The sequence below is a fragment of the Jaculus jaculus genome, chromosome 1 (genome assembly GCF_020740685.1).
Source record: "Jaculus jaculus isolate mJacJac1 chromosome 1, mJacJac1.mat.Y.cur, whole genome shotgun sequence".
NCBI classification, from domain to species: domain Eukaryota; kingdom Metazoa; phylum Chordata; class Mammalia; order Rodentia; family Dipodidae; genus Jaculus; species Jaculus jaculus.
The window spans coordinates 325371057-325378791 of record NC_059102.1 but is presented as its reverse complement, the minus strand read 5'-3'; the positions used below and the strand labels follow the sequence as shown (position 1 = coordinate 325378791).

At 45.9% G+C, this 7735-nt stretch overlaps 1 pseudogene; it reads left to right on the top strand.

The window, feature by feature from the left end:
• Window positions 1–5868: 5868 nt before the first annotated feature.
• Window positions 5869–7200, top strand: LOC123457618 (annotated as a pseudogene).
• Window positions 7201–7735: the final 535 nt, after the last annotated feature.

Sequence of the window (7735 nt, the reverse complement as noted above, 5' to 3'; positions counted from 1 at the left end):
AACCTCCACACTGTTTTCCACAATGGCTGGACCAGATTGCATTCCCACCAGCAGTGTAGAAGGGTTCCTCTTTTTCCACATCCCCACCAACATTTATGATCATTTGTTTTCATGATGGTGGCCAATCTGACAGGAGTGAGATGGAATCTCAATGTAGTTTGAATCTGCATTTCCCTGATGACTAGTGACGTAGAACATTTTTTTAGATGCTTATATGCCATTCGTATTTCTTCCTTTGAGAATGCTCTATTTAGCTCCATAGCCCATTTTTTGATTGGCTTGTTTGATTCCTTATTATTTAACTTTTTGAGTTCTTTGTATATCCTAGACATTAATCTTCTATCAGGTATATAGCTGGTGAAGATTTTTTCCCATTCTGTAGGTTGCCTCTTTGCTTTTTTCACTGTGTCCTTTGCGGTGCAAAATCTTTGTAATTTCATGAAGTCCCAGTGATTAATCTGTGGTTTTATTGCCTGAGCAATTGGGGTTGTATTCAGAAAGTCTTTGCCAAGACCAATATGTTGAAGGGTTTCCCCTACTTTTTCCTCTAGCAGTTTCAGAGTTTCAGGTCTGATGTTAAGGTCTTTAATCCATTTGGACTTAATTCTTGTGCATGGCGAGAGAGAAGAATCTATTTTCATCCTTCTGCAGATATATATCCAGTTTTCAAAACACCATATGCTGAAGAGGCTGTCTCTTCTCCAATGAGTATTTTTGGCATTTTTATCGAATATCACGTGGCTATAGCTACTTGGGCTTACATCTGGGTCCTCTATTCTGTTCCACTGATCTACATGTCTGTTTTTGTGCCAGTACCACGCTGTTTTTGTTACTATGGCTCTGTAGTATAGGTTAAAATCAGGTATGGTGATACCACCAGCCTTATTTTTGTTGCTCAGTATTATTTTAGATATTCGAGGTTTTTTGTGATTCCCAATGAATTTTTGGATTGTTTTTTCTATTTCCATGAAGAAAGCCTTTGGAATTTTGATAGGGATTGCATTAAATGTGTAAATTGCTTTAGGTAAGATTGCCATTTTCACAATATTGATTCTTCCAATCCAGGAACAAGGGATGTTTCTCCATTTTCTAGTCTCTTCTGCAATTTCTCGCTTGAGTGTTTTAAAGTTCTCATTGTATAGATTCTTTACTTCCTTCGTTAGATTTATTCCAAGGTACTTTATTTATTTATTTATTTTTGGTGCAATTGTGAATGGGAGTGATTCTCTGATTTCATCCTCTGTGTGTTTGTTGTTAGCATATATGAAGGCTACTGATTTCTGTGTAGTTATTTTGTATCCTGCTACTTGACTGTAGGTTTTGATCAGCTCTAACAGTTTGCTAGTAGAGTCTTTAGGGTCCTTTATGTATAGAATCATGTCGTCTGCAAATAATGATAACTTGATCTCTTCCTTTCCAATTTGTATCCCTCTTATGTGTGTCTCTTGCCTTATTGCTATGGCTAAGACTTCCAAAACTATATTAAATAAAAGTGGGGACAGTGGACATCCTTGTCTTGTTCCTGATTTTAGTGGAAAAGCTTCTAGTTTTTCCCCATTTAGTAATATGTTGGCTGTAGGCTTGTCATAGATAGCCTTTATTATATTGAGATATGTTCCTTCTATTCCCAGTCTCTGTAGGACTTTTATCATGAAGGGATGTTGGATTTTGTCAAATGCTTTCTCTGCATCTAATGAAATGATCATGTGATTTTTGTCCTTCAACCCATTTATATAATGCATTACATTTATAGATTTGCGTATGTTGAACCATCCCTGCATCGAGGTAGGGTCTCAGTGTAGTTCAGGCTGACCTCAAACTCATATCCATCCACCTACCTCTGCCTTCCAAGTGCTGAGATTAGAGGCGATATAAAGCAATGGATTTTATGGCATTTTCATGCTTGTATATCATTATACTTGGTTAGTGCTCCTTTATTTTTTATTTATTTATTTATTTTGGTTTTCCAAGGTAGGGTCTCACTCTAACTCAGGCTGACTTTGAATTCACTATGTAGTCTCAGGGTGGCTCAAACTCATGATGCTCCTCCTACCTCTGCCTCCTGAGCGCTGGGATTAAAGGAATGCGCCACCACGCCCGGCATTGCTCTTTTACTTAAAATATCATTTATTTAAGAGAGCGAGACAGAGAAAGAGGACAGAGAGAGAGAGAGATAAAAAAAAAATTGGTGTGCCAGGGCCTTTAGCCTCTGCAAATGAACTCCAGACCCATGTACTACCTTGTGCATCTGGCTTATGTGGGTAATGGGGAATTGAAACTGGGTCCTAAGGGTTTGCAGGCAAGTACCTTAACTGCTAAGCCATCTCTCCAGCCCTAGTGTTCTTTTTTAACCAAAAATAGGTAGGCCCCCTCCCTGCTTCATCTTCCCAAGGCTGTACTTGCCTTCCAGTGGGGGGGGGGGCGGGCATGTCCAGCATCTCGCAGCCCAACCTTTCTTGACCAGTTACCCGCTCCCCACATACCTGTTCACTCTTCACTCTGCCACGTGAAAGACTGTGCCCACACTGGCATGGCTCCCACACAGAAGGTTACACCCCTAGGGTCACTCTTTAATCACTTTGCTCAATACCCTTCTCCATCATATTCTCTCTCTCTTTCAATTTCAAATTCTAGGCTGACCTAGAATTCACTATGTAGGCCCAGGCTGGCCTCAAACTCACAGCAATCCTCTCCTACCTCTGCCTTCCAAGCGCTGAGTGCTGGGATTAAAGGCGTGCATCATCATGTCATCAAAGGCCATTCTCTTCACCAGGCCTCTATTTCCCAAGGTGGCTACGAATGTTTCAGGGTATTGACACCATAAAATTAGGGGTCCTGAGCCGGGTGTGATGCCTCATGGCTTTAATCCCAGTACTCGGGAGGTAGAGGTAGGAGGATTGCCATGAGTTCAAGGCCACCCTGAGACTACATAGTGAATTCCAGGTCAGCCTGGGCCAGAGTGAGACCCTACCTTGAAAAACAAAAACAAAAACAAAAACAAAAACAAAAACCAGGTCCTCTGGAGCCATTGGCACCACAGGGCCCAGAGCTTTGATACCATCTCCATCAGCCTCTGGACTGGAGACTGACCTGCTTGCCACCCTGAGCATCAGAGTCTTTGTGTTTTTTGTTTTGTTTTTTGTGGGGGGAGGGGGTTGTTTTATTTATTTAAGAGAGAGAATGGGCCTGTAGCCACTGCAAAGGAACTCTACATGCATGCACCACTCTGTGCATCTGACTTTTCTTGGGTACTGGAGAATCCAACCTAGGTCGTTAGGCTTTTCAGGCAAATGCTGTAACCTCTGAGCTATCTCTCCAGCCCTGTCTTTGTGGATTTTAACAAACATAGCAGGGTCTTTGGGATCTTAGAGCTCATGCTGGCCAGGGACCAGGCCAAGCCCTTTGTTTACTTTAATTCCCAGCATCCCCAGCTAGGGGCTGTTCTCACCCTCACCTTTCAGGTGAGGTCATATAGTCTTAAGAAGTCGACAAGGGGGCTGGAGAGATGGCTTAGCGGTTAAGCGCTTGCCTGTGAAGCCTAAGGACCCCGGTTCGAGGCTTGGTTCCCCAGGTCCCACGTTAGCCAGATGCACAAGGGGGGCGCACGCGTCTGGAGTTCATTTGCAGAGGCTGGAAACCCTGGCGCGCCCATTCTCTCTCTCTCCCTCTACCTGTCTTTCTCTCTCTGTCTGTCGCTCTCAAATAAATAAATAAATAAATTTAAAAAGAAGAAAAAAAAAAAAAGAAGTCGACAAGGTCATGCTTTCTGAGTCTTCAAGCCTCTCTGCATAAGATTGGTATGTCCTCCTTGGGGTAAGTCAGAGATGAGGCCTAGGCATAGCAGTCACTTAATAATGGCAGGTCCTTCTGCCCAGAAATGGGACGCTGGTCTATGGGTCCCCAAAAGCTCTGGTCCCCGGCTTTGCTGCCAGAGGCTTAGCGGTTAGCGCCTGACGCCCTCTAGTGGCTGGAGCCTGTGCACTGCACTGGTCTGGGCCCCCCCCCCCCCCCCCCCCCCCCCCCCCCCGGCCCTGGTGCACTTGCGGGCCTCCCAGGGACATGTACTGTAGGACAGCCGCCTGTCCTGTCTTCGATGGCCCTAGCAGTGAGTTGAGCAATCTGGAAAGAGGAGCCGGATTCATAGGCTGGGATGTTACTGCTAGTAACAGGACGTTCCTCATCCAGAGATGGGAGAGCCACAGCTGTTCACAGATCCTATTGAAGGCGATGGATGACAGCTTCTTGCCAACTCAAAGTGACGCTGTAAAGTATTGTACTGGCAAGAAAATAACAGTCTAGGATGCCACTCACCAATGGAGGTGGGCATGGGGGAAGGAGCTGGGGGAGGAAAAGGAGAAGGCAGGTGGGAAAGAGAAGAGGGACCCTCGTGGAAGTAGACATGAACCAGACAGCAGAATATATATATGTATGTATTTGTAAGTAGAGAGAGCGGGGGGGGGGGGGGGGGGGTCGGGGGGGCAATGGTGCACCAGGGCCTCTTTCTAATGCAAACGAACTCCAAGTGCATGTGCCACTTTGTGCATCTGGCTTTGTGTGGATACTGGGTACAGGCTTTATAAGGCTCCTTTAACTGCTGAACTATCTCTCCAGCCCTGTATTTATTTTAAATAAAATACTTTATTATTTGCAAGAAGAAAGAGAGAGAGAGAGAGAGAGAGAGAGAGAGAGAGAGAGAGAGAGAGAGAGTATGGGCGCATCAGAGCCTCTAGCCACTGTAAATGAACTCCAGATGCATGTGCCACTTTGTGCAACCGGCCTTACATGGGTGCTGGGGAATCACACCTGGGTCATTATGTTTTACAGGAAAGCACCTGAACCGCTAAGCCATCTCTCCAGCCCCCTGTATTGGTTTTTATAAGCATTCAGGGGCTGAGTGTTTGCCTAGCATGCAGGAGACCCTACATTCCATTCTCAGAACTGTCAAAACTGAAACAAGTATCAAGTGACCAAGAAAGGCTGAGATGAGGTGTGTGTGTGTGTCTGTGTGTATGTTGGGAGGAGGGAGGGTGTCTCCCAGTTTCTCTTCCATCATGAAATAGAAATACTTACACAGTACCTCTTCAGTTGATCTGTGGTCAAAGGTGCTTTCTTTCCACGGGCCTAGTAAACTGGTAACAGAAAGAGCATGGGTCCTAATCCTCACTGGACAGGTGGCTTCGGGCAAGTTAGAGTCTATTTCAGTTTACTTCATTAACACAGAAAAACAGGGGGCTGGAGAGATGGCTCAGCAGTTAAGTGTACTTCCTGTGCAAGCATGAGGGCCTGAGACTGCCTGAGTTCAAATTTCCAGATCCCAAAGAACGGCTATCCCAGCTCCCTGGGGCGAAGACACAAGAATCTTCATAGCCCTGCAAGCTCTGGAATTAGCAAAAGGAGACTCTGGCTCAAAAGAAGACCCAAGGAAAAAGCCGGGCGCGGTGGCGCACACCTTTAGTCCCAGCACTCGGGAGGCAGAGGTAGGAGGATCTCCATGAGTTCGAAGCCACCCTGAGACTACACAAGTGAATTCCAGGTCAGCCTGGGCTAGAGTGAGACCCTACCTCAAAAAGACAAAAAAAGAAAAAAAGATCTGAGGAAGAGCAATGGAGCTGTTCCACTCCAGCAGCCAGGCAGCCCCCTCAGCAGGGGAGCTTAGGAGGCACCTCAAGGGCACATACATGTGCGCATACATCACAACCACCACATCACATACACGCACACACATGCAAAGTTTTTTTAGATTTTAAAATTTTAAAAATAGAAAAAGCCTCTGTGAGGCTGCGGACCCTGAGCGGCAGCTGCAGGTCCAGGCGCCATGGCTGCGGAGCTCTGCGAGGCTCTGGCTCAGGTAACTATTTCCATAACCTTATGAAGAGAAAGGGCTTTGAGACATGGCTTGATAACATTTCTGTTACATTTCTTTCTCTGATGGACTTGCAGAAAAATGAAACTCTGGATGACCTGATTAGTCTGAGTGGGGCAGTCCAGCTCAGACATCTCTCCACATACATGGAGACTCTCCTCAAGTGGGACTTCCACAGGCTCCTTCCCTTGGAGCTGTTTTTATTTGTTAACATGGCTCGAGGGGTGGAGAGATGGCTTAGCAGTTAAGGCACTTGCCTGCAAAGCCAAAGTACCCAGGTTCGATTCTCCAGTACCCATGAAAACCAGATGCATAAGGTGGCGCATGCGTCTGGAGTTTGTTTGTGGTGGCCAGAGGCCCTGGCACATTCATTCATTTACTCATTCATTTATTCTCTCTCTGTGTCTCTGCTTCTTTCTCTCTCAAATAAGTAAATAATAACAAAAGATAATCCAAAGGACAAAACATTATTTAATAAATAAATAAATTAATAAAGTGGCTCGATCCTCAGACTTTACTCACATGCTGCCTCATCTCTAAGCAATGGGATAAGGTGATAAGCGCCTGCACAGAGGTGTGGCAGACTGCGTGTGGAAATTTGGGCTGGCAGATAGATGATTCTGTTCACGATGCTTTGCACTGGAAGAAGGTTTATTTGAAGGCTATTTTGAGAATGAAGCAACTGGAGGACCATGAAGCCTTTGAGACCTCATCATTAATTGGACTTCTCTGTACAGGGTCAGATGACTTGTCTGCAAAACTATGGGGTGTAAGCGCAGGGCAGTACATTCATGGTATCCAGACCTACACTTGTGCAACGGTGAAGGTCATGAACAGAAGTTTGCGATAGGCTCCTTTGACAACACGGTGGCCTGCTGGGAATGGAGTATCGGAGCCAGGACCCAGCACTTCCGGGTCATGGGGTGGTGTTTAGTGTGGACTATATTGATGAATTTCATATCTTGGTGAGTGGCTCTGCAAGACTTCACTGTGAAAGTATTGGCTTTATCTGCTGGGACATGCCTGAACACACTTACTGGGCATACGGAGTGGGTCACCAAGGTGGTTTTGCAGAGGTGCAAAGTCAAATCTCTCCTGCATAGTCCTGGAGATTATATTCTCTTAAGTGCAGACAAATATGAAATCAAGATTTGGCCAATTGGGAGAGAAATCGACTGCAAGTGCTTAAAGACGTTGTCTGTCTCTGAAGAAGGAAGTATCTGCCTGCAGCCAAGACTTCATTTTGATGGCAAATACATTGTCTGCAGTTTGGCCCTTGGTCTCTACCAGTGGGACTTTGCCAGTTATGACAGTCTCAGGGTCATCAAGACACCTGAGGTAGCAAACTTGGCTTTGCTTGGCTTTGGAGATGTCTTTGCCTTGCTGTTTAACAACCACTACCTGTACATCGTGGACTTGAGGACTGAGAGCCTGATTAGCCGCTGGCCTCTGCCGGAGTACAGGAAATCAGAGAGAGGCTCCAGCTTCCTGGCAGGTGAAGCGTCCTGGCTGAATGGACTGGATGGGCACGATGACACGGGCTCTGTTTTTGTCACCAGCATGCCTGACCACAGTATTCACCTGGTGGTGTGGAAGGAGCACGGCTGGCACCATGAGCCATTACCACTGACTGACTTTGGATGCCAGGGCTGTGGGTTTTGGGTGCAACCTCTGTGGCAGCCGACAGCATGAACCAAAGTTCTCACCTAATGGTATCATCACGCAGTGCACAGTCATTTATCGATGTTATCCAGGGGCCAGGGCTTGGGCGGGGAGGGCTTATTTAATGACATACACTGCAGCATGTTGATGGGGCGCACCATTGACTTCATTTGTACTTACTTATGTTGATCAGTAAGAGGATACATTTTA